Source organism: Gorilla gorilla, chromosome 1 (assembly GCF_029281585.2).
Source record: "Gorilla gorilla gorilla isolate KB3781 chromosome 1, NHGRI_mGorGor1-v2.1_pri, whole genome shotgun sequence".
In the NCBI taxonomy this organism is placed as follows: Eukaryota; Metazoa; Chordata; class Mammalia; order Primates; family Hominidae; genus Gorilla; species Gorilla gorilla.
Window position 1 is genome coordinate 79402053 of NC_073224.2, and position 27381 is coordinate 79429433.

Sequence of the window (27381 nt, forward strand, 5' to 3'; positions counted from 1 at the left end):
TGGATATATACCCAAAGGAATATAAATAATTCTATTATAAAGATACACGCATGCATATGTTCATTGCAGCACTATTGACAATAGCAAAGACATGGAGTCAACCCAAATTCCCATTAATGATAGACTGGAAAAAGAAAATGTGGTGCATTTACACCATAGAATACTATTCAGCCACAAAAAGGAATGAGATAATGTCCTTTGCAGGGACATGGATGGAACTGGAAGTCATTATCCTCAGCAAACTAACACAGGAACAGAAAACCATTTACACTCCATGTTCTCACTTACAAGTGGGAGCTGAACAATGAGAACACATGGACACAGGGAGGGAATAACACACCAGGACATGTCAGGGGAGGGGGGTAAGGGGAGGAAAAGTATCAGGATAAATAGCTAATGCGCGTGGGGCTTAATACCTAGGTAATGGGTTAATAGGTGCAGTAAACCACCACAGCACACGTTTATCTATGTAACAAACCTGTATGTCCTGCACATGTATCCCGGAACTTAAAATAAAATTTAAAAAAATAAAAAGAATAATATAAAATGGATAAATGTAAAAAAAAAAAAAAGAACAAGAGGAATATAAGAGATTTGCCTCGCCCAAAGTGTCTTGATTTTAGAAAATGAATCCAGTTGCCCCTCATGCAGGAACATGATGCTCTCACCCACAGTCTATACAGCATGTGTGTTGCTTTGTTTTTCTAGCGGTCAAGATGGGTTTATGTGGAACCAAACAAAGACTCTTTCTTGATCTCCCTTGTGACCAATGGTCTAAAATAGCTGGTTGGAATTAGCATCAGAGTATGTTATGACTGGATAAAACAGAAGCTGTCATGCTCAGCATTACAGAGAAGTAAGATCAACACCATGGGGACATCAAGGTTTGTGCCAGAGAATCAGAAAGACATTGAGTTCAGTCAATGATCTAAAAGCCAGAGTCAGATAGAAGGATGGGGGAGGGACACTGGGAGAGGATAAGACAAGCCAAATCAGCTTCCAGAGGTAAAAAAGAGCAAGGAGTGGGAGAATATAGGGGGGAAAACACCTGGGACTCTGGGACACAGGACCTAGGCAAATCCAGATTTTTCCACCCAGTGACATCTGCATGGCCCAGCACAATTTTTGATGGGTTTGGAACCATTTAGCTGATGTATTCGTCAGGGTTGTCTAGAGGGACAGAACTAATGGAAAATACACACACACACATGCACACACACACACATACATGTATATGTACACATATATATGTATATTTACATATATGTGTATATATATGTATATATGTATGTAAAGGGGAGTTTATTAAGTATTAACTCACACAATCACAAGGTCCCACAGGAGGCCATCTGCAGGCTGAGGAGGAATGAGACCCAGTCTGAGTTCCAAAACTGAAGAACTTGGAGTCTGATGTTTGAGGCTGGGAAGCATCCAGCATGGGAGAAAGATGTAGGCCAGGAGGCTAGGCCAGTCTCTCTTTTCACATTTTTCTGCCTGCTTGTATTCTAGCCACGCTGGCAGCTGATTAGATAGTGCCCACCCAGATTCAGGGTGGGTCTCCCTTTCCCAGCCCACTGACTCAAATGTTAATCTCCTTTGGCAACACCCTCACAGACATACCCAAGGATCAATACTTTGTATCCTTCAATCCAATCAAGTTGACACTCAGTATTAACCATCATGGCTATCAATAGTTCTTTTCTATCAGAGGTGATGGTAAATGTCAGATTGCTTAAGGGATTCATAATAAACACTCAGCTCTCTACTGGCATTGTTGGGTCATGAACACCAGATTCCTGATTCTCACTCCAGTGTTCTTCCATAGGACCGATGGGGGCCTGAGAGCAGAGACTCCAGGAAAAGGTAACATCTAATCTCTTGATATCTGTGGGAATTGAAAAGCCCAGCTCAGGAGGATCTATCCTCCTTTTCCCTTTCTAAGAGGCAGAGTGAAAATAAAGGCTGATTATGGGGGCAGAAATCTCCAGAAACGCTCTAAAAAGCCAAGATAGAAATGGCTGCACATGACTGTGGATGCCTTTGTCTTCACCATAAAGCAGGAATGCTTATGGCTAGAGAAGCCCACTCTGTGCTCAGAAGCCAGAGGGTTCTAGACTCTTCCATCAGACCCTCTCTTCTTATCTTCTACCAGCATTTTCCTTTTTTCCCTTTTCTCTCTTCCTTCTACCCAACCCTCTATACACACCCTTGGTCTTTCTTGATATTGGTTCTTAGCCCCATTTCTCCAGAGCTCTAAATTTATCTTTGGGTTTAGCTTTATCATAATCTTACATCTTTTAACTTCCATGTTTCAACCTCTTACCTTGATAGCACTGAGCTTCTCTTTGCTTTCTAACAAGTTGTTTTACTCTGCCTTTTTCTTTTTCTGCTTTGTTTTTAAACTCTTAATGATGTGAAATACTAAGCCCAAATTTAATCTTTTTCCTTGTGTAACTATTTTAACTCAATTTAAAGATTTCTGGCCTTTTATTTTATTTTCTAGTCCATCTGTTTAGAAATTCCTTTTGTTCTCTTTTTTCTTTTAATTTCCATCTCACCATTTGCCATGTTCTGTGACGATGAAACAAAATATCAGCCTGGGGGCAGGTATGATGTTGAGAACCCACATTAACAAAAGAAAAATGAGGGGCTTTCTTAACCCAGATGCCACTCTATATGTGTTTTACATTTCTCTCAATAGATTTTCTAGCTTAGTTGAAGATGACTTTGCAAAGAATCTCACCCTAGGAGACTTGGGAGATTTTGGGTAGAATCTGCTAAGAGCCATGATGTGGTTTGGCTCTGTAGCCCCACCTAAATCTCATCCTGAGTTGTTACTCCCATAATGCCCACCTGTTGTGGGAGGGATCTGGTGGGAGATAATTGAATCATGGGGGCAGTTTCCTCCATAATGTTCTTGTGGTAGTGATTAAGTCTCATGAGATCTGATGGTTTTATCAGGGGTTTCCACCTTTGCATCTTCCTCATTTCTCTCTTTGCCTGCTGCCATCCATATAAGATGGGACTTGCTCCTCCTTGTCTTCCACCATAATTGTGAGGCTTCCCCAGCTACATGGAACTGTAAGTCCAATTAAACCTCTCTCTTTTGTAAATTGCCCCATCTTAATTATGTCTTCTCAGCAGCATGAAAATGGTCTGATACAGTAAATCGGTACCAGTTGAGTGTGGTGCTGCTGAGAAGATACCTGAAAACGTGAAAGCGACTTTGGAACTTGGTAACAGGCCAAGATTGGAATAGTTTGGAGGGCTCAGAAGAAGACAGGAAAATGTGGGAAAGTTTAGAACTTCCTAGAGTCTTGTTGAATGGCATTGCCCAAAATGCTGGTAGTGATATGGACAATAAGGTCCAGGCTTAGGTGGTCTCAGATGGAGATGAGAAACTTGTTGGGAACTGGAGGCAAAGGTGACTCTTGTTATGTTTTAACAAAGAGACTGGCAGCATTTTGCCTCTGCCCTGAAGATTTGTGGAACTTTGAACTTTAGAGAGATGATTTAGGGTATCTGGTGGAAGAAATTTCTAAGCAGTAAAACATTCAAGAGGTGACTTGGGTGCTATTAAAAGCATTTAGTTTTAAAAGGGAAACAGAGCATAAAAGTTTGAAAAATTTGCAGCCTGACAATGCCATAGAAAAGAAAATCCCATTTCCTGAGGAGAAGTTCAAGCAGGCTGCAGAAATTTGCATAAGTAACAAGGGGCCAAATGTTAATCCCCAGCACAATGGGTAAAATGTCTCCAGGGCATGTCAGAGGTCTTCATGGCAGCCCCTCCCATCACAGGCCCAGAGGCCTAGGAGGAAAAAGTGGTTTTGTGGGCCAGGCCCAGGGCCCCCATGCTGTGTGCAGCCTGCATACCAGGGACTTTGTGCCCTGAATCCCAACCACTCCAGCCATGGCTGAAAGGTGCCAACATAGAACTTAGGCCATGGCTTCAGATGGTGCAATCCACAAGTCTTGGCAGTTTCCATGTCGTGTTGAGCCTGCAGGTGCACAGAAGTCAAGAATTGAGATTTGGAAACCTCTGTCTAGATTTCAGAGGATGTATGGAAACTCCTGGATGCCTAGGCAGAAGTTTGCTGCAGGGGTGGAGCTCTCATGGGTAACCTCTGCTAGGGGAGTCTGGAAAGGAAATATGGGGTCAGAGCACCCCACATGGAGCTGTGAGAAGAGGGCCTCCAGACCGCAGAATGGTAGATCTACCAACAGCTTGTGCCATGTTCCTGGAAAAGCTGCAAACACTCAACACCAGCCTGTGAAAGCAGCCAGGAAGGAGGCTGTACCCTGCAAAGCCACAGGGGCAGAGCTACCCAAGACCAAGGAGACTCACCTCTTGCATCAACATGACCTGGATGTGAGACATGGAGTCAAAGGAGATCATTTTGGAGCTTTAAGATTTGTCTTTGGCACTGGATTTCAGACTTGGATAGGGCCTGTGGAACCTTTGTTTTCATCAATTTCTCCCATTTGGAATGGCAGTATTTATACAATGCCTGTACCTCCATTGTATATAGGAAGTAACTAGCTTCCTTTTGATTTCACAGGCTCATAGGTGGAAGGGACTTGCCTTGTCTCAGATGAGACTTTGGACTGTGGACTTTTGAGTTAATGCTGAAATGAGTTAAGACTTTGGGGGACTGTTGGGAAGGCATGATTGATTTTGAAATGTGAGGACACGAGATTTGGCAGGGGCCGTGGGGAGTGATGTGGTTTGGCTCTCTGTCCCCACCCAAATCTCATCTTGAATTGTATTCCCATTAACTCCCACATGTTGTGGGAGGGACCTGGTGGGAGATAATTGAAACATGGGAGTGTTTTTCTCCATACTATTCTTGTGGTAGTGAATGTCTCATGAGATCTGATGGTTTTATCAGGGGTTTCCACCTTTGCATCTTCCTTATTTCTCTGTTTGCCTGCTGCCATCCATGTAAGATGGGACTTTCTCCTTCTTGCCTTCTGCTATGAGTGTGAGGCTTCCCCAACCACGTGGAACTGTAAGTCCAATTAAACCTCTTTCTTTTGTACATTGCCCAGTCTCAGGTGTGTCTTTATTAGCAGTGTGAAAACGGACTAATACAAGCCAAAATCCTGCTGTTTAGACAGCATGGTGCACTTGCTGAGTGTTAGTCATTTACAGCTCATGCTACCTGGGCACTTTTGGAAAAGTCATGTTTTAAGATCAATTGTCTCCAAAGTTTACACCATTGGCTTATAAGCAACCCACTGGAGTGGTTAGCACTGGGTAGCTTGGGAATGGAAGAGAGATGCCTCCCAGGCATTTCTTCTGGTCTGATGGTGGCAAGGGTTGACTGGACAGAACAGGGGCAGCATTCTGACACCACATCTACATCTCTTTTCTCCTCAATGAGCAGTATCTCTGCCCTTCCTGGAGAAGATCATATGAGCAGCTTATCTGCATATGATCCCCACCACTCCACCTTCTTTCCCTTGTCATGAGAATAAGGAGAAACTGTCTATAGCAGAGGTGACTATGAACAGGCTTTCTGGACAGGAACAGATGTACCCGTTAGGGGCTTCTTTCAAACTGTTAGGCCTTGCCGCTGGCAGTAGAGGCCTACCAGAAGGGCAAAATCTGTGGTTACCCCCACCTTCTGATATGTCTAAATTTCCTGGCCCTCACCATCTCCTGACCTCACAAAATCTACAATGTATAAAACTGTAGTTGGAGGTAAGAGGATTAATTCATAACTAGACTACTGGAAGAACAGGATGGGGGAATACCACCTTATGTGCACATTAGCACTGCCTTCTTGTCACCTAAGCAAGTGGACTAGTGAGATATCCCACCTGAGGGCTAGTGTTTTTCTTCAGAGTTTGACAACTGCACCGCACTGAAATGGGACTCTCTTGAGCAACAGCCACTCGGTTTTGAGTGTCTGTTGTATGCAGATCTTAGCATCAGGTGCCAAGGAAGCCACACGGTATGTGAATTTTAGTCTTTGCCTTTGGGGACCTTACAATGTAGTTGGTGATAGAAGAAATATGTATAAGACAGTAATGTAGCTTACAAGGTCCTTACATCTCTAGGAGTTTCTCCTCCTTCCTCCTTTCTCTCGCTAAACACCTCAGGTCAAATTTTGAGGTTACTTTCTCAAGGAAATTCCTCCTTCCTGGTTGAGCTAACGCTCTTACCAACTTTCACCAAAGCCTTTTCTGACCTTTACCTTTGCACTTCACAATTTCCTGTTATACTATTTCTCTCATTGGACAGTAAGATAGTTAAGAGCAGAGACTGACTAGTACACTGTTAGTGTTACCAGCATTCAGTACAGTATAGAGACATGCTCACCAAACATATGGTAAATAAATGAATCAATTAATTAACAATAAGAGGTGCATATGTTACATGCAAAAAGCATAAAAGAGACAGCAATTTCCAAAGAAATTTAGAAGGGATTGGGAAAAATGAGTATTAAGGTACTATACTAGAGTTGTGGAACTGGTGAAGTGGGAATGGTCTGGCAACTCTTTGTGACCCTATGCACCTGGTACATACACATTCATGTGTCATCTAGTTATTATGTTAAGGTTTAGGCGTGTAGTCCTTTGGTCAAAAGGAAGTTGATATGCGTTCATGAACATTCCTCTGGAAGAGACGGCATTGCGATTCTAACTGAGCTAAATATCTCCAGCCCCCACTCCCCTCTCTCTGGGTGTGTGCGTGCGTGTGTGTGTGTGTGTGTGTGTGTGTGTGTGAGAGAGAGAGAGAGAGAGACAGTGGCAACTGGGCCAGATGACCACTTTCAGCTCCATCATTACCACTTCCTAAAAGCCACTGCATATGAGCAGTCTGTGGAGTGAAAGGACCTAACTGCCATGACCATCCAGCTTATGTTCTGGTGTGGGAGCCTGAGCACACATAAAGAAATATGTGCAGAAATATCCCTGAGCATAAGTGCCGCACTCTGAGAAACATTCACAAACAAGCACAGTGTAAAAGGAACACAGATATGAAAACAGCCAGTGAGTAGCTGTCTCTACTGTATAATAGATCACATGAAAGGGAAGGAGAGACATGCCTGGAAGTATAAGGATCTCTTCGCAGGCCATGGTACTATTTTATGCATATTTCTTTTATTGCCAACCACATTGTAAGGTCCCAGAAAGCAGGAGCTAAAATTTACACATGACGCAGCTTCCTTGACACCGAGTACTAAGACCTGTCTATAATAGGCACTCAATACCTGTTCCCTGCTGTAGAAGACAACCCCATTTCTAAATAGACCACATGGCAGAGGACACGATGAGGACATCTGGTGAGACACAGGCTGAGGGGACCCTGGACACAGTTCTAAGTGGGAGAAGAACCTGATTTTTGGAGAAGACTGGGGAGAGTAGTTCTATGGGGATCGTGGCAAGTACATTGTGTAAACTATAAAAGCGTGGTGATATTGTGTGCAGGGTATGTGGTTAGAAGGGCTGTAGGTAAAGGGATTCCTTCTACCAAGCCAAAAAAGGTGAATGGGGGTGGTTAATAAGAGGACAGCTGCCAGTGGACAGGAAGGAGAAGATAAAGAAACATCACAAATGACCATCCACTATTGGAAGTGCTGCCTATATCATAGAATATATTCTATATAGTTTGTGGATGTAAGGTTTGGCTGGGAAGTTCTGAGCTTGTATGTAACAACTGAGAGTCAAGATTGGAAGAGTGGTTGCTTAGCAGGCTTCAATATAGTTTTTCTAATTTAATAAAATTGTATTGTGGATCTACTATGGGCTTGGTACTATGCCAAGAGCTAGTAGATACAATGGTAATGCTGACATAGTTTTGCCTGCCACCTAACCTGAGGCTCTGCAAGAGTGGGAGGGGATGCATTAAGAGGCTCCAACTTCATGAAGAAGGTTTTAGGAGAAGCAACTTAAAAAAAAAGTTTATTTTAGTTTCAAGGGTACATGTGAATGTTTGTTACATAGGTCAACTTGTGTCATGGAGGCTTATTGTACAGTTTATTTCATCACCAAAGTATTAAGCCCAGTGTCCAATAGTTATCTTTTCTGCTCCTCTCCTTCCTTCCACCCTTCACCCTCAAGTAGACCCCAGTGTCTATTGTTCCCTTGTGTTGATGAATTCTTATTATTTAGCTCCCACTTATAAGTGAGAACATGCAGTATTTGGTTTTCTGTTCCTGCATTAGTTTACTAAGGATAATAGCCTCCAGCTCCATCCATGTTCCCATATAAGACATAATCTCATTCTTTTTTATGGCTGCATACTATTCAACGTATATATATTCCACATTTCTTTATCCAGTCTGTCATTGATAGGCATTTGGGTTGATTCCGTGTTTTTGCTGTTGTGAATGCAATGAACATTTGTGTGCATGTGTCTTTAAGGTAGAATGATTTATATTCCTCTGGGTATATACACAGTAATAGAACTGCTGGGGTGAATGGTAGTTCTGCTTTTAGCTTTATGAGGAATTGCCATACTGCTTTCTACAATGGTTGAACGAATTTACACTCCTACCAACAGTGTATAAGTGTTCCCTTTTCTTCACAACCTTGTCAGCATCTATTTTTTTACTTTTTAATAATAGGCATTCTGACTGGTATGAGATGATATCTTATTGTGGTTTTGATTTACACTTTTGTAATGACCAGTGCTATTGAGCTTTTGTTAATATGCTTGCTGGCCACATGTATGTCTTCTTCGGAAAGTGTCTGTTCATGTTCTTTGGCCACTTTGTAATGGGGTTGTTTTTCTCTTGTAAATTTGTTTAAGTTCCTTATAGATGCTGGATATCAAACCTTTGTCAGGTGCATAGTTTGCACATATTTTCTCCCCCTCTGTAGGTTGTCTGCTTATTGACAGTTTCTTTTTGCTGTGCAGAGGTCTTAAGTTTAGTTAGAATCCACTTGTCAATTTTTGCTTTTGTTGCGATTGCTTTTGGTGTCTTTGCCATGAAATATTTGCCTGTTCCTATCTCCAGAATGTCATTGCCTAGGTTGTCTTCCAGGGTTTTTATAGTTTGGGGATTTACATTTAGGTCTTTAATCCACCTTATTTTTGTATATGGTGTAAGGAAGGGGCCCAGCTTCAATCTTCTCCATGTGGCTAGCCAGTTATCCCACCACCATTTATTGAATGCGGAGTCTTTCCCCCATTGCTTGTTTTTTGTCAGCTTTGTGGAAGATCAGATGGTCATAGGCGTGCAGCCTTTTTTTCTTTATAAATAAAGAGAGAAGATTCAAACAAACACAATTAGAAATGACAAGGGGGATATTACCTCTGACCCCACAGAAATACAAACAAGCATCATAGAATATTATGAACACCTCTATGCACATAAACTAGAAAATCTAGAAGAAATGGGTAAATTCCTGGATACATATACCCTCCAAAGACTGAACCAGAAAGAAATTGATTCCCTGAAGAAACCAATAACAAGCTCTGAATGTGAATCAGTAATAAATAGACAACAAACCAAAAAAAGCCTAGGACCAAGTGGATTCACAGCCAAATTCTACCAGATGTACAAAGAAGAGATGGTACCATTCCTACTGAACTAGTCCCAAAAAAAGTGAAGAGAAAGGGCTCCTCCCCAGCTCATTCTACGAGGCTGGCATTATCCTGATACCAAAACCTGGCAGGGCAGAGATACAACAAAAAAAGAGAAAAGTTCAGGCCAATATCCTTGATGAATATCAATGCAAAAATTCTCAAAAAGCCCTACTTGCAAACTGAATCCAGCAGCACATCAAAAAGCTAATTCACCATGATCAAGTAGGCTTCATCTCCAGGATGCGAGTGTGTTCAACAAATCAATAAATGTGATTCATCACATAAACAGAACTAAAGACAAAAATCACATGATTATTTAATAGATGCAGAAAAGGCTTTTGATAAAATTCAACACTCCTTCATGTTAAAAACTCTCAATAAACTAGGTATTGAGAAACATACCTCAAAATAATAAGAACCATGTATGACAAACCCAGGGCCAATATCATACCAAATGGGCAAAAGCTGGAAGGATTGCCCTTGAAAACCAGCACAAGGTAACAATGCCCTCTCTCATCACTTCTATTCAACATAGTATTGGAAGTCCTAGCCAGAGAAATCAGGCGAGAGTAAGGAATAAAGGTCATTTAAATTGGAAGAGATAACGTCAAACTACCTCTGTTTGCAGACAACATGATTTTATATCTATAAAATCCCATAGTCTTGGCCCAAAAGCTCCTTGAGCTGATAAAAACTTCAGCAAAGTTTCAGGATACTCAATCAATGTATAAAAATCACTAGCATTCCTATAAACCAACAATAGCCAAACCAAGAGCCAAATCAGGAAGGCAATCCCATTCACAATTGCCACAAAAAGAATAAAATACCTAGGAATACAGCTAACCAGGGAGGTGAAACATCTCTAAAATGAGAATTACAAAACACTGCTCAAAGAAATCAGAAAAGACACAAATGGAAAACATCCCATACTCATGGATAGAAAGAATCCATATTATTAAAATGGCCATACTGCCCAAAACAAATTACAGATTCAGTGATATTCTTATCAAACTGTTAATGACATTCTTCACAGAACTAGAAAAAAATCTATTTTAAAATTCATATGGAACCAAAGATGAGCCCTAACAGCCAAGGCAATCTTAAGCAAAAGAACAAAGCTGGATGCATCATGTTTCCCGACTTCAAGCTATACTACAGGGCTATAGTAACCAAAACAGCTTGGTATTTGTACAAAAACAGACACATAGATCGATGGAACAGAAAAGAGATTACAGAAATAAGGTCACACACATATGACCACCTGATCTTTGACAGAAGCTTCTTGTGTTATCTGAAAAGGGCAGTCACCTGCTTGCATGATGTATGAGGAAGACAACTTAACTATGGAGTCCAGATTGGATTAGAGAAGGAAGTAGTTGAGCTGGGAACTGGCCACATGCTGCCACAGTCCTCAGGAAGACTGTAGCATCTGGCTTTGGGTGAGAAGAGAGACAGGAAATGACTAAAGAGATGATTTCAATTCTGCTTTGATGTGGTGACACTGAGTAATGAGGACAGAGAGGGGAGAAAGGCAACCATGCAGTTCTCATCCTCACAAGACTAGTCTCCAAAAGGGGCCTCCAGCAGCTATTTAGTAGAAGTAGCACTAGCCGGGCATCTGATACATGGCTCCACTCCTGGCTGTTGGAACTTAAGAAAAATAAGTTTGCTACACCCTAGCTTATTTATCTTAAGAAGAGGCTGTTCCAGCCTTAAATGGTCTATGATTTAAAATAGTACTTTGGTGAGAACTGTATGTGTTGGGTAACATAAATTAATGATATATTAATTATACTGTTGATGGCAATGAGGACTGAGATTTGCACACTGCTTTACACTTTGCAGAGTATTTCTGCATGTATTGTTTAATTTGATCTTCACTCAAACCACTGAGATAAATATAAACATTTCATCCATATTTTATAAATGAGGAAAGAGAGACTTTGAGCCTTATCCTAAGGCTACAGGGAAGTAAGCGGCAGAGCCAAGACTCAAACCCTCCAAAATCTTCTTGACCTTCTCTAATATGTGGGGACTTAAAGGTCTCCCTTATTTATCATCAGCTGTGAATTCTTGCTGCATGGAGGACTGCATTAGATGTTATCATTATACTATTATGATTGTCTCAGGTCACTTCTTTATTCTTTGATGCACTTGTTAATCATACATTTGCTGATCAACTACTATGTGCTAGGCACTGGGAATACAGCAATGAATAGGGCATGGTTCCTACTCAGAAGGACCCAATCTAGTGAAGGAAGCTACAATGGGAAAGTAAATAAATATTTACAACACAGCATGCTAAGCATCCTATCTCTGAAGCACGAATGAAGAAATGCTGTGAAATGGTATATGTCTAGCACTATTTTAGAGCTTTGTATACTCTATTTTAGAGTATATGGTATTTATGGTATTTGTCTAGCTCTATTTTATTTGGGGATAGCACCATCTCATTACATTCACAGATAAAACCTTCGACAAATGGTTTAAGATCCCTCTCCTTGGTCAAGGCTCCTCTGACTTCAGGTCACCATACCCTGTTGTTCTTAGAACCCTAACACACTCTCTCCTGTCACCATCTATGGTGTATTAATTTTGTTCATTCATTGTTTATTGTATGTTTTCAGTACTTCTTTAGAGAGCATTATGGTAGATACACAGTAGTTTTATCAGATGAGTACCATAGGTAATATTTATTATTCATTCATAGCACTAGATCTGAACATGGTAGTCAATCAACAAACATTTGTTTGATTGATTGAGGTCCCCAGATTAAGAATCCACATGGTTGAGAGGTATCAAAATGAATCTCCTAAAAGTACTTCCATTAAACCAAGAAGGTGAATTCAAGAGCAGCTACAATGCTTCCCTAGAGTGTTTCAATTTGATAAGTGTAATCCACAAGCCCACCCTTGATCCCCCTCGATCCATAGTGTCAGGGGCTGCAACAAGCACATTCAGATTATGCAAGCTCCCTGTTATTGGGGAGAAAGGAAGACTTTGACTCTTTAATGTCGTTTTGTGAAAAAGATCTTGATCCAGCAGGGAAGATGTTAAGAACCAATAAAAAGAATTTATTGTTGGTATTTTTACCTGCATCCTGTTTCTGGCTGTTCTGCTGCCTTCTGAAGGGCCTTGGCACATATACTGCTTCTAAGTGCCAGTTTTCCCATCTGTAAAATAATCCCTGTCCTTGATCCTCAACTCACAGGGGTGTTTGGAAGCCGAGGGAGGTGATGTCTGTGCTGTGAGTGCAGGTTTCTGGACAAAAGGCATTGTATAAATACAGGATCTCATTTCTATTTATAGTGTACACAGCAGTTCAGAGGTGTTTAATGCCCTGTCCCCTTTCCTTGTATCTGTTCACCCCAAAGTCTCACCTCTGCTTATACCCAGAAGTAGAACCATTCTGATCTATCTGTAGTCAGATTAATTGAACAGGACTCTTTGAAATCCCAAGTAGTTTACGCAGCCTGTCTGTCTTTCAGGGCTCTTGCAAGCTCTTCTCTTTATTGAGAAAGGGAAAAAAGACATCAGTTGGGATGGCAACTCCTTGATTCCTTTATCAGGTCAGCTTTTTCCTGAAGGGTCTCCTTGCCCCTCAAGGCATCTCCTCATCTGAAACTCACTTCACACTGTGATGGCTGGATGCAGGGATGCTCTTGTTCTGTTGCCTTGGTAACAACTTCTGTTTGTTGATAACGAAGTTTACTGTGTGTTTGTCATTGTTTCCCCTCTGCCTCATGATAAAAGAGGGGTGAATAAACTCTGTGGATTAGGTGAAACGAAGGGAGCCATCTGGTGACTGAAGGAAGAGGAAAGAGGAAGAACAGAAAACCTCTAGAAAGGCCCCTGTTGGGTCTTTGGGGGCTACGGAGTAGTTATGCATTTCACAAAAGCTATTAAAACCAGGAATTACTTTATCTGGAAGAACTTAAAGGCAGGTAAATAAAGACCTCGACATGACAGACCAATTCCTACGAGAATCATAAGAACAGGGGACTCCAGAGAAAGTGCTGAAAATCTCTTCAGGGTAGACTGGATAACCACATTTCATATGTTTTCCTCATCCTCAATGAACTTAGCTGTTATGGATCCACTGACATTTACTAAGGGCCTACTCAGAGCAAGGCTCTATGATTAACAGTACAATTTGGCAAAAACCTTCCTTAGTGTCCACATATCACATGCATCCTTAAAGCACAAGTATATTCAAATGGTTTTACTTAACATTAGCTTAGTATATATCCTTATTTTTATTTTTCTTAATTTGGAAGACTTGGCATAGTTGCATCAAAAAAGACAACTTCTAGACTTGTGATTTGGAGAAAGAAGAGCATTCTGATCCATTTCAACTGCTAAGCTTTGAAAACTGCATATGTAAGTTACTGTTAATTCTTTGTGTTGTCACCAAGTACAACTCTTACATTACAACAAGAGCAAGGTGGGTTGAGTGGGGATAATTTAGTTTGAATGTCAACTACAGGTATAAAAAATGTACATTTACAGCTTTTTCATCTTTTTCTTTAGGCATTTATCACTTGATTATTGGATTCTGAGTATTTGTCTAGTGTACGAGGCACTAGGAGAATAGTAGTGAAGAAAACAATAGAACATCTCTGCCTTTATAGATGCTGTAATCTCTTCCAGTCCCATAATCAATGTTGATCCTCACATATGTGCTTCTGGTGTTAGCAAAAATTTGTTGTAGGATATAGAGTTGCCACCCTCAAAGTTTACCATAAAATTACACAACTTCAGAGGAGAGTCTTCAGATACCATTATCTCCAACCTCGTATTTAAAGCAAAAATTTGTTTCAAGCATCCCTTGAGGTGCTTACCACCTTCCACCTATTCCTTCATCTCTCACTTCTTATCTAGCAGCGACTCTACTTAAAGAACATTCCCCAAATCTATCTGCCCACATCTGTTATCTGTCTCAGTCTAATAGTCTCCTAGCTGGTCTCTCTGCTTCCATTCTTTTCCTCCTTCAAAATCCATTCTCTACACAGCTGACAGAGTGATCTTTTAAAAATGCAAATCAGATAATGTCTTCTCTTCTTAAAACCCTCTGAAGGTTCTCGGCTGCACTTAGATTAAAATTTTAACTTTCCAGCCTCCCCATAAGCCCCTGACCTGCTTAGGTCTTCACCCACCTCTCTGACCTCGCTTGCCTGCCATCCCGGCACAGCACTCATTACTACCTGGGGCATAATTGCCTGACTGATTATTTCCGTGACTGCCCCCAACCACCACACACACACACACACACAAACACACGAAAACACACACTAAAAACTAAGCTCCTTGGCAGCCATTGCTTTGTCTGATTTATTTCTACTTATTAAAAAAAAATGTCTTGCAGAGTAGGGCATTCATAACTATTTGTTAAAATTTTTAAAATGTAGCATTTTAATGCCTCTTTTAATGACAAGAACTATCTGTATTATAAGGTCCCCAATGTATATATTAAGAGTTTATTTAGTTTTTTCATACATTGTGCAAAATTTTCTTTCTACTTACATGAAATTAACCCATTTCCTATCTATGTAAGCTCTTTAAGTGTTGCATGGAGCTTCTATGCCTTACTACATTTTTTGTTTTCCATGCGAAACACTAACAGTTGCTTTAACCATTTGACCTGTGGAGATTTTCAAATCCTTTTCTCTTTTGTTTCCTTTTCTCTTGAAAACTACCAGTTTGCCTAGTTTCCTCTTAAAATGTAGGGATTGGTTTAGTTATGTATCACAGCTATCTAGGGAAGACAAGATGAGTCAATTAACAGGAAACATTTGGCTGGTGAAAAAGAAACTTGATCCAATGTTTTAAAATGTCTATTGATCACTTATATGAAACTAGTTTAGTGTCTGACCAATTAAACCTAATTGAAGTCTCTGCTCTGCCAAGCCAAGTACACCTTCTACTGGATTTTAAGCAATGAACTGATGTGCATATAGTGGAAGGAACTGCAACCAATCCTCTGTTCTTAACTGCTCTGAATACATGCTGGTGCTCAATAAATATGGTATCAAAATAATTATAATAAAATTATGTGAAATCCAAGATGTGATAATTAATGAAGAAGTATTTGAACTGTCAGTGGCATCTTGAGCCCTAAAGGGAAAAATAATAACCTGACAATATAAGTGAAATATGAGATCAACCAATTAATTAGCAGAATAATTTAATCTGATGCTCTGAAAATAAGCCAATTAAAATTCACTGTTACTATTTAACAGTGATTAAGCAAGGTGCTAGATCCGGAACACAGTTTGAAAATAAACCTATTCCTACCTTCAGGGAACTTAAAGCTAATTTAAGCAGCTGTATATTAAAGGACAAAGGAATAGGAGGTATGGTGTTGATTTGATTTACTTACTGGAGCTCCTTCCTCTGGGGAAGGAGCAGTGGAGGGCTGTCATCACCACTGCACTCTTCCAACCTTCTCTTCTGCACATTCACCAGTTCCATCCTCATCTGACCTACACTGGAGATAGCAGAGGTAAAGTTAGGACAGAGAAATTATTTAAAAACACAAAAACAAAACAAGCTTTCCAGAAAATGTGAAATCTTCCACACTTGTGCTAGTTAGTGGAAAAGAGAAACCCAGATATAATTAGTGCTTCTGATAATTCATTAGGAATAATTTATGAGCTACTAATGAAACAACAATAACAATAAATATGAAAACAACTGAAACCATCTTGCCTTCCAGCTTACTTAAGGGAATGCATGTACCCACTCAAATTTAATGATACAAGAATAAACCACAAAGTAGCCCATTAACTACTCATTTAACTTTAATGAATTTTGATCTGTGAAATAAGTAATAATAGTCTAAATGCATTTATAATCTGAAAAATGTTCTTTAACTTATCATAAGCCTTCTCCTTGTGAGATACTTGAGTATTATGGTCTCCCCTCTGAGACCTCTGTTCACAGTGTTGGCTGAACAACATTTTGGTGTCATAACACTGTCCCTGAAAAGAGAATTCCCTATTCTTTCCATCTTACTAGAAGGAAAACAGGAGAGGAACCTCCTTTTTTTTCTTTTCAGAACTGCATGTATACTGTTTGGACACTGAATTGCCTTTCTAGGAGTTCCAATAGATTGTGTTGAAGTATTTATCCTGTTCTTTTCTCCTTGGCAAGCATTTGCATTCCTATGTAAGACGTTGGGGACAACTAATTCTGGCTGTACACTAAACAAAGCTGTCTGTCTCAAAAGAGACTCACCCAAGATGTAGGACTGACAACCATCACACTTTCATTAGAGCATTCATCAATGTAATAGGCCAAAGTGGATGCTAATTTGCCAAAATGTGTTGTAGGCTGTGCAAACACACCAAATTATTGTGCTTTAGGACAAGAGAGCTCTGGATTCATCTACTAAAGCTATTACCAACCCACAGAACAACATTTACCAACATCTATATTCCACTTACCTGTTCATGACTCTGAGTTAAGACGTACAAGTTTGCCTAAACCAATCGCACTGCCCATAGCTTGAGCAGATTTCTTAATATGTATTTCCATGAAAACAGAATGGTAACAATAATGAAAGATATGAGTAATTGAGCTCTTACTAAAGTTTACTAAAGCTAAGTGCTCTCCATGCATTATTTCATTAAATCCTCACAACTTACGAGGTAGACATTACCATTAATTCCCATTTTATAGAGATAAAGAAATTGAAGCCTAAAAGTTAAGTAACATGGTAATTATCAGAGAAAAATGCGTAAGCCCAAGCCTGTCTCCTTTCTGGGAACCTGTGTGATTTATTCTTCTTTGGAAATAATGTGCTAGGGTATACAGGCCATAATCATTGCTTGAACATACATGTTTTTGACAACATACATGTCATTGCTCTGACAACACATCAGTATGCTTAGCCCTTGTGTCCACTGACTTGATCTCTCCTTAAATCTTTATATGCATTGTACATGATTATTCTAACAATTTTACAACAAATTTCTGAACCTGAGGGCGCTAACATCTCCATGGTGATCACTCTTCCTCCACTGTGTCCATGGTCACATTTGCACTATGTGATAACATCTAGTTAATTGAGCTAACTTATATTATTTTTCTCATCAGCCTAGTCTAAAATTAGCCATTTGAACCTCCACCTCTGCTCAGAAAGAAGAAATAGAAAAGAAAATTCAGGGTTTTTTTTTTTTTTTGATAGTTGCTATGTATCACTTTCTTTGTCTTGAGACTTAAAAAAATAAAGTTTGAAACTGTAGCTGATTAAGAACTCTGGACCAAATCTATTTTTCCTCCTCAGTTTTCTACTCTTCCTTGAAATTTCTTGGGGTCTCCTATTTATTTAGTGTTGCAAAGTCTGGTTTAAAGTCTGGCTGCCCTAAGTAACCTATACAAAAGCCCTTCTCTACTTTAGTTCCCCAATCCAGTGACCAAGGGCCACACAGCTGTAGGAAAGCTTTTGTTTGATTTTTATGTGGCACTCATGATTTTATATTTCTTCCCACTCAGATGGGAAAGGTCTAGGGGACAAATGACATGGAACATCAAAGTAATTATCTGAGTGTTTGGGACTAGTGAGCTCACAGTGTACATAGGTGACAGTGAGGAAGTGATTTTGCCTAACCTGACCCAGACCCCTTTCTCTAGAATGACCCTGTTTCCTTTGTCATTCTAACTGGGGGTGTTCTGAGGGCTGGGGAGATGACATGATCCATCAGAGTTATACAACGAGTTAGCCACAAGGCTGAGATCAGAAACCTGTTCTAACTTCTGCCTCATCCACCTTTTTGGCCTTCTCACCATACTCTTTATCTGAGCTAAATTCAAGAAATCCGGACTGTGAAAAATAATGACTCTGATGCTGTCTTTCCCTCAACTGAACCTAAGAGAAAAGTCCTCAATGATCAGACATACCAGGCACACCCTTACCACCATGCAGGTAGCCAGATAACCAGGGAATGCTACTGGGGCACAGGAAGGGTGAAGGTAAGTCATCATTCTGATTGACAAACAGACACTCCTCCCTGGTCTGGTGAGTTTTATAGACAGAGTGAGGCAGAGCACCAAGGTAATTACTTCAATTATGCAAATCAATGACCCAAATAGGAATTTCCTTTTGTACAGAGTCCCAGCATTCACAAGCCTGGTCAGCTGCTCAAATGACCAAATTTTACCTGGTTTCATTAACATGTAATCCTTAAAATGCATGTTCACCCAACTAATGTAATAGCTTGGTCTTTGCAGATGGAATTCTTCCCAAATGTGTAAGTGGCTCTTAGTAGTTTAAAAAGTTTTAAAGGCACAGTAAGTACTTTATACATAGTCTGTTGACTGTTAATAGTTTTACAAAATGGAAGTCAGCAGAGAGGACCATTCAAGTGCAGATGGCACAATTACTGACTGCCAACCTGACTCTCCCTTCTGCAGGATTGCTGCCCCTTTGCCAACCCCACTGTGGTTTGAGGAAGCTGACATATATTATTGATTCTTTGGTGCGGTATTAGGAAAGGGAGATATTCTAAGCCGCATCTTTACATCCAGAACAATGCATGAGGTTGAGATACTGCCTGATTATTTAAAAAAAAAAATTGAAGCTGGCCTTATATTTGCTCCTCAAATTGATAATTGGGTTCTGACTTTATTTTTGCCTCTTCACTTAGTTTCTTGTAATATTCACCCACCTACCCCAATGGCTTCTTCTTTTCCTAAATGCAATTTCATGATGAAAATTTGAAAATAATGTGAGAGCAGTTGATTTTCAGGGAAGGCAGTTGCCTCTGCCTCTTTCTTCTTAGAGATATGTTAATAAAACACTATTGAATGTTTTTATTTTAAATGCCCAGAGAGAAAGATGCATATGTAAGGAAATTGATATGTCAGATATGTAATATACAATTATTATACTATGTTTTTAATCAAATGTATATTATATACATTGTATACATAATGCATATTATATTTAAATATACAATACAGTATGAGGAAAACCCAACAATATATTTTAGAAAATTGAATGCTCACTTTAAAAAAGCCTATCATTTTTGTACCTATGGAACACTTCAGAAAGTTAATTTTCTCTACAAACTGTAGTAATTGTAACAAGAATATCCTAATATGACTCAGATGCTCACAAACAACTTCCATATATTGAAAATTGGTTCTTAAATAGGATTTTAGGCTGTCATTTTCATAGGTGAGATTATGCACATAGTTCTGTTTTTAATAAATTTTAAATATGAAATTAATATAAAAACTCCATTGAAATTTTTTAAGGGCAAAGGCGCTACTTCTCTTCTTCTGATTGCTTCACTCCATAAAATCTTCTGAACACTTCATCTAGGCATTGCATCTTCCAGCAGCCATATTACTGTTACTCTGTTAATGTATTTTATGAAGACAACAATACTAAGTATATGGATTTGCTATAGGCTGGAAGTTGCCATCTAGGAACAACTAACTGAACGGCAAGTCATATCTTGTTTCTGAAAACATCGTAAATGCTGTTAAAGCATTATTTCTGAGTTTGTCTGTGAGGGTGTTTCTGGAGGAGACTGGCATTTGAGTCAATGAACTGAGTAAGAAAGATCCACCCTTACCCAACCTGGCAGGCATCGTCCAATTAGCTGAGGGCCCAGACAGAACAGAAAGGCAGAGGAAAGATGAATTATCTCTTTCTCTTCTGGAACTAAGACACCCTTCTTCTCCTATCTTTGGACATCAGAACTCCAGGTTCTATGGCCTTTGGACTCCGCAATTTATATGAGCGGTGCCCCCAGTTCTCATGCATTCAGCTTTGGACTGAGAGTTACACTGTCTTCTCATCTGGTTCTCAGGCCTTCAGACTTGGACTGAGCCATCCTACTGGCTTCCCTGGGTCTCCAGCTTGCAGATGGTCTGTGTGAGACTTCTCAGCCTCCATAGTCTTGTATGTTATTTCCCCTAATAACTAACTAACTTCCTTCCTTGTTTCTCCCCTTCCTTTCCTCCTTTCTTATCTTTCCCTTCCTCCTTCCCTTCCCTCCTTCTTCCCTTCCTTCTTTTTTCCTTTCTTATCTTTTCTTCCCTTCCTTCCTTTTCCCCCTTTCTCTCTTCCCTCCTTCCCACCTTCCTCGTTTATCTTTCTCTCCCTCCCTCCCCCACTCTCTTTCTCTCTCTTTCTCTTTCTTTCCTTTTCTTTCTATTGATTTTGTTTCACTGGAGGACCTTGACTAATACAGAGCCCTTGGAATAATTTTATTTTCTTCCTGCCTCCCAGATCGCCCTTTCTCAGCATGATATTTTGCTTCTCTACCCACATGAAATTAGATGTTGCCCTCAAGAGTCTACGTCTCCTTCTTTTCTTTTTCCTTATGTTCTTCCTTAGTAATCTTAAGCTCACTCAAGGCTATTTACTATTATCTTATGTAGAGCTTTATCCTTCTCAATCTTCAGGGCCAAACTTTCTCTAAATTCATTTTTTTTAATTTCCATGATGGGCATCTTCTTGCATACCAAACTAAGCATATCACTTTTTCCAGAAAAGTTTGCCACTGTTCAATGTTCTTTATTCAGGTTACTATCAGAAGATTTTCCTAGACATTTAGATTTAAAACTTTTGAGTCATCCTTGACTTTTTCCCCCTCAGCCTGGCACATCTAATCATTTGGTGGTCTCTCAGCTAACTCTCTGTTTTCTTTCACTCCCGTCTTATCCACCCAACTAAACATTCATTCTCTTCTCATCTAGGTTATTAAAATGGTCTCCTAACCATCCTCTCTGCCTTCATTCCCGCCAACATAGACTACACACTTAAATTGCAAAATATCCATTTCTGATCATATCTGTCATTGACTAAGGTTGTTAAGGGCACACATAATCTAGCAACTAAGGATCACAATGCTCAGGTTATATTTGAAGCCTCTCCTACTTACCTTTCCAATATCAAATCAAATATCCACTTTTATTTACCCTTTACCCGATTAAGCAGACTCATTTGCTGCTTTCCCTAGACATCTAGAATTTTTCTGTCTCTTTTTTTATTAGAAAGCCCTTTTTCTGCACAATGAAACATGACCTCTTCTTTAGGATCCAACCAGAAGTCAGCCGCCTTCACACAGCCTCCCCTTGTGTTGTGCTTTTCTGTCATTTCTCTTGTTCCCTCCCCAACCTCATGTATTACTGAAAGGTAATTCTCTCTCTTCTAAATTTACACTTAATTTTTTCATTAACCAACTTCTCTGTGTTTTACCGTTTATAATCCCATGGCATTTTACCCATAGCTCTTAGGGCAATTATGCACTTTGCATTGATTCTGGAGATGTTCCTCCATAAATATCTGGTGGATGAATGAATGCAGCCTTTATAGATTTTTTTTTCCTCTAACAAGTCTGATTTCACAGACTCTAAGTCAATTGAAAAAATATTATACGTGAAGTGAATTTATGTATGCTTGCAACAAGTTATTTTAAAGGATAATTTGAAAGGGTGCTTATTTCTGGTGTGGGATTGCAATTCTTAATATAACTATAAAAAGAAAAAATAAGCTAGTGATGGGATGGTTTTGTGATATCCTCTTACAGAATATTTTAGTCAAAATTTTGTATAATAAGGCAGAGAGTGAGCTCAGCACAATTAATAGCAACAGCATCAATAATTTAATAAGCACTATTCACTGAGAACCAAATATGTGCCAGAAACTGTTCCATATAATATGTACATATTATTTCTATTTTTACATTTTACAGATTTGCAAATTGAGGCTTAAAGGGATTAACTCTAATTCTCTAACTACTCAAGCTTAACATTTAAAATCCATACTTAAGTCTTATTTTTCTGGATCAGAATCTACTCACCATATTACTCCAGGAACTTCCCTTTTCCCTTGTAAATTCTGTTCCATTTTTGGCCAAACCATGGTTTGCCTCTGCTGCATTAGTGTGAAGTCATTTTTTTTCCAGACATTTTGGCGGTAGTTCCCAGATGTCTGAAAAGATGAAGTTATCAGTGCACGAGCAGCCAGGGCTTTTCCTCATGTTGATTCACCTTAGGACACAGCCCAACAATGCCTGCAACTGAAAGTCATGTGCATTAGCACAGCTCTGCCTCAATCATGAGCCCAGGACACAGAGCTGTGCACCAAGCATGATTCTTTCTGTTAATATTAATTGGCATAATTTAGCTTAACATATTAAATCTTAGAAGTGTAGTAATCGTCAAACAAAAATGTCTACAGTGACCTATTAGAACGGAAACTTCCATCATAAGAGCCACTCTTTGGAGCTTTGCAAGTTCACTGTTATATAAGCTTACTTGAGGGAGTTCCCTATGGGTAATGTAGTGAGAATAAAGAACTTGGGGTTCAAATTGTGACTCTACTGCTTAGGAGCTACGTGGCTTCTAGGTATCTGTTTCCCTGTTTCTGTAATAGGTGGCCAGAGGGGTTAGGAAGGAGATAACATCTATTTTTTAAAATGGTATGAGGACTGTAGGAAACATATGGACCTGGTACAGATGAAATGCCCCCAAAATGGTAGTTATTACTGTTATTACTCTCACAGGAAATTCCTATCCCTTAGCAGAAGAAAGGGTTCTGTATTAGTTTCCTGTGGCTTCTGTAACAAATTATAATAAACCAGGTGGCTTAAAACAACAGTTAGCTCTTGCACAGTTTTGGGGGCCAGAAGTCTGAAATCAACCTGTTGGCAGGATTGTGCCTCCTCTGGAGGCCCTGAGGGGAAATCTATTATTTTCCTCTTCCACCTTCTGGTGGCTGCTGACTTGCTTGACTTATGCCCACATCACTGCAATCTCTGCGTCCAGGGACACATTACCTCCTCCTCTTCTGTCTGTGCTCTTCCTCTTGTAAGGACAGCACTCACTTAGGACCTGCTCATTTAACTCAGAATGATGTCCTCATCTCGACATCTTTAACTTAATTACCTCGGCAAAGACTCTTTTTCCAAATAAACTAGCATTCACAGGTTCTGGGATTAGGATGTGAACATGTCTGTGGGAATATGAACAACTCAACTCACTACAGGTCCTGAAGGATTAAGTTTTTTGTTGATTTTTGGGGGGCAGGTGTACATGTGTGGTACACAGGATGCTGAGTGGGATAATGCAGTGATGTTATTGACAACCAGGGGGCAGCATACGAAGCCAAAACAGATTCTGAGAGTGGGGAGTAAGGCTGAGGAAACCAGAGAAACAAGCTGAAACAATAGGAGATGCAGGAGGCCTGGGTTTGGGGAGACCTAGGCTCTAGGTGTGGTCTTTGCCCCAATTCACAGTGTAACAGAGGGCAAGACATCTCTATGGGCCTGTTTCCCCATATACAAAATGAGAAAGATTGGAGTGGAGCAGGGATTTTTAATTGACTGCTTGCAGGCTGAATGCAACGTGCCTGTGTATATCAATTGTATCATCTAAAAATCTGAATATTTTTAAGTTGGCAGCCATCATATAAAAATTAGTATAGCTTCTCTCAAAAATCATATGTAACAGGCACTGGACACGCAGTCTCCGATGCTGATGATGCGTTCTAGGAGGGTGACCCTACCCTTCAGCTTGGCACGGACCCCCTTGTGTACTACCTAGCCCACCACACCCCATTGTCTTCTGACATTGTGGTTGACGGCCAGTGCCTTTTGTCATCCCCTCACACTGCAGATTCCCTGATGGTCAAGACATATTTTTCTGTATCCAGGTTTCTATCAATAGTGAGATGCGGGTGGATGATTTTTCCTATACCTAGTTGGGTTCACTCAACTTACATAACCTGCATGAGGCCTCTAGAGTTTTGCCTTTGTGACCCCAAGTCAGAAGACTGAGACCACTGGTCCTCTCTGGGATGCCAATGATCTCAGTGCCAGAAGGGAAGGTCGGGGGGGCGGGGTGGTGCTAGAGACTAGCTTGATCTGTGTCTGCAAATAACTCTCCGTGTGCCCACCCAAGTATGTGAATCCACCAGCTGTGTGAATCTACCTGTCTTAGGACTACTTCACAATTCATAGGACAATGTTCTGGCAACTCTTATTGCTCCTTTCCCCAATTTTCTCCATTCTCAGACTTCTTTCCCTCATCTCTCTGTACACATCCGTGGGACTCCTGCTACAGGATCTTTCACCCTTCAGTTCCTGCCATTGAGTCCCCATCCTGTGGTTTGTTTTCATTTTTTTGGTAGCAGTTCCTCCTTCATCCTAGACTTTCCTGCTCTCTCCTGCATGATTCATGACTTAGTTCTGCAGAGCATTTTTAGAGCCTTGTTTGCAACGGAAGAGAACTAGGGAAACTAAGCAGCATATTGTCTTCAATCTGGTCCCTCTCATAAGGGATCTAAGCTAATTCTTACGATTGTAATCCTGCAGTAATGGACCATCTGAGAAGACAGTCTGTCTCTCAGTGGGAGCCTCCTATGACTTAGGAAAGAGTCATGTGCCCAGGTGTTGCCAGGGCTGAGCTTGCCTGCCCACTCTTCACAGAAGCTGCCCTGATCTCAAGGTCTCATTGTTACTTGAGCTTACTCAGAGTCCCTGTCTGACACAGAAGAGTGATGCCATCTCATCTCCCCACCTTCCCAACAATTTTTAAACCTCTGGGTGCTGTTACCAGCTTGCCTGGAAGGTGGGGTTCTAATAATGACAATTAGCTAAATATGCAAAGAAAAGAGAAGGGCAAGGTCTCTCCCAAGCAGGAGCCGCCCTGCTTTTATTTTTATTTCTGTGTGTGTGTGTTTGTGTGTGTTTCTAAACTTCCCAACAGCTACTAAGCTAAGAAAGTTTTAAATATATACAAAAACTACAGAAAGGCTTTCTCTCCTTTGAATCTTTAGCTCTGTGTAGTTCAAGTCAACAAAGAGCTAGTGGTGTCTCCTTGGTGCCTTGGCTATGCTTGTGTTCAGTTTTGAGGCAACAAAATGTGGAGATAATGCTAGCTTTATAGTAAGGGTACACATGATCAGCAGGGAAACAAGCACAGCTCGAAAAGGCAGAGCAGAAGGAACAGTTTGGTACGTACAGAGGGAGGTGGACTGAGAGGCAGGAAAGGATGATTGAGGCAAAAAATGATATTATTCCTGGTTCATTTTGGAGATGATGACAATCCCAAGGCTTTTGCAGACTCCAAGGACAGGAAATACTTCTTAAAGACCCACGTGGTTCCCTCAACAGTGTGTGCGCATTTCAAATTACGTCCTATTATACCTCCTATTTTTCTCCATTCTGCGTATGAATGGATGGTGCCACTGTTAACCCAGTTGCTTAAGCTGGAGGTGCAGATTCCTCCTAATCCTCACTGGCTTCTTCTCTCCTTTGCCTTTTTTAATCACTGGATCAGTCGCTTCTGCTTTCTCAGTGTTGACTCCATGCCCACTTCTCCCCCTCCCCTGCCCTTCCCAGGTCTATTGCAGGGCTTTCCTAACTCATTTCAGCCTCTAGTCTCTTCCTGTCCCATTTCTCCTTTATTCTACCACAACTGCCAATTTGATCATGTTACTAATAGGCTTGAAATATTAAAAACAAATCTTCCAAGGCTCCTATGAAACAAAATTCCCAATCCCTAGCTGATGTTCAGCCCTGATATTTTGGTGTCTTCTCTTCTCCCCTTTGATCTATACACAAAACGTCCTGCACACTAGATTGTGCAGCTCCTTGCTGATGCTATACTGTTTCCACATCAGCGCCCTCACACCCCCGTGCCCTTTCCCAGACTTCCCCTTACTTCACTCCTGCACCTGCAAGCTCTGTTTGTGCCAGGAAAGTTCAACTTGTCCTGAAAGTACCGGCTTACTGTGACATCTTCCCTAGGTTGCTGTCTCCTTGGCTCAATGCAAAGCACACCCCTTCCCACATCACTCTCCGAAGACCTCATAGACCTCTGCTGGCCCTTTATCACCTGTACTCCCATCATTTGCATGCAGGTCTGATCCTACCACCAACAAGGGAATTGAAGAAAGGGTCCAGATCTCATTTATTTTCTTCTCTCTAGCCCTTAGCAGAATGTCTAGAGCATATTAGATTTTCATTAAATACACTCATTAACTGAACAAATATTTCTAAATCATCTATTCTGCATCAGGCAGTATTTAAGGCCCTAGAGATGTAGCAGTGAAACACCATGGGGGACAATTATCTGCCCTCATGGAGCATACACGGTGGTATGGGAGCCAGAGAGTAAACCAGATAAATAGTAAAAATATACTATGTTACCCAGTGATGAGTGCCAAGGAGAAAACCCAAGCCCACCTAGAGGAGGGATGTGAAGAATTGCATGCTGAGTAAATGAGCTGTTCCTTCTCCTGGGGAATTTTATAAAATTTCAGGACAAGGGAATGGAGGGATACACTTAAGATGAATAAATTTGAGAGGAGCATGAGATCTAGATAGTACTCATTAATGTTTGAAAAATCTGGTATTGACCCTCCAGTGAGAGGGATTCAGAAGAACCTATGGTCTGTGAGCAATAGAGTGAGCAAATGTTTATCTAAAATAAATGATTTTGCAAACTGCCTGCAATATCAAAATCTTGCAGCTTCTACCTGAATATTAGCATCTAGATCTGTGCATTTCTTTCCCTCGACGGGACTGAAGGCTTTTTTTTTTTTCCTGTGTTCCTCTCTCACATGAACACCTGGGTCCTCCTCATTGCAGATGCCTTGCCCTGCCTCCTGCCCTCCCCAGTAATCTGTGGTAAAGGTGGAAAGGTAATTCAGGCAACCTGGCCACTGTCAGGATTCCTCCCAGCACCACACACACACATACAGTCACACACACAACACTCACACCCACACAACGCACACACACTTATTCACTCACACTACCCTCACACAATACACACACTAACTCACTCACACAGCACTCACAATACAAACACTCATT

The 27381-nt window shown here is 40.5% G+C and overlaps 1 long non-coding RNA gene across 1 annotated transcript in view; it reads left to right on the plus strand.

Annotated features, from left to right (window-relative positions):
• Positions 1-13849: 13849 nt before the first annotated feature.
• LOC129529552 (uncharacterized) overlaps positions 13850-27381 on the plus strand; it is a 30913-nt gene continuing 17381 nt past the window's right edge. Inside the window, exon 1 of the long non-coding RNA XR_008675099.2 lies at positions 13850-13921. This is a non-coding gene — a long non-coding RNA (uncharacterized lncRNA). The remainder of the gene's footprint in view (positions 13922-27381) is intronic.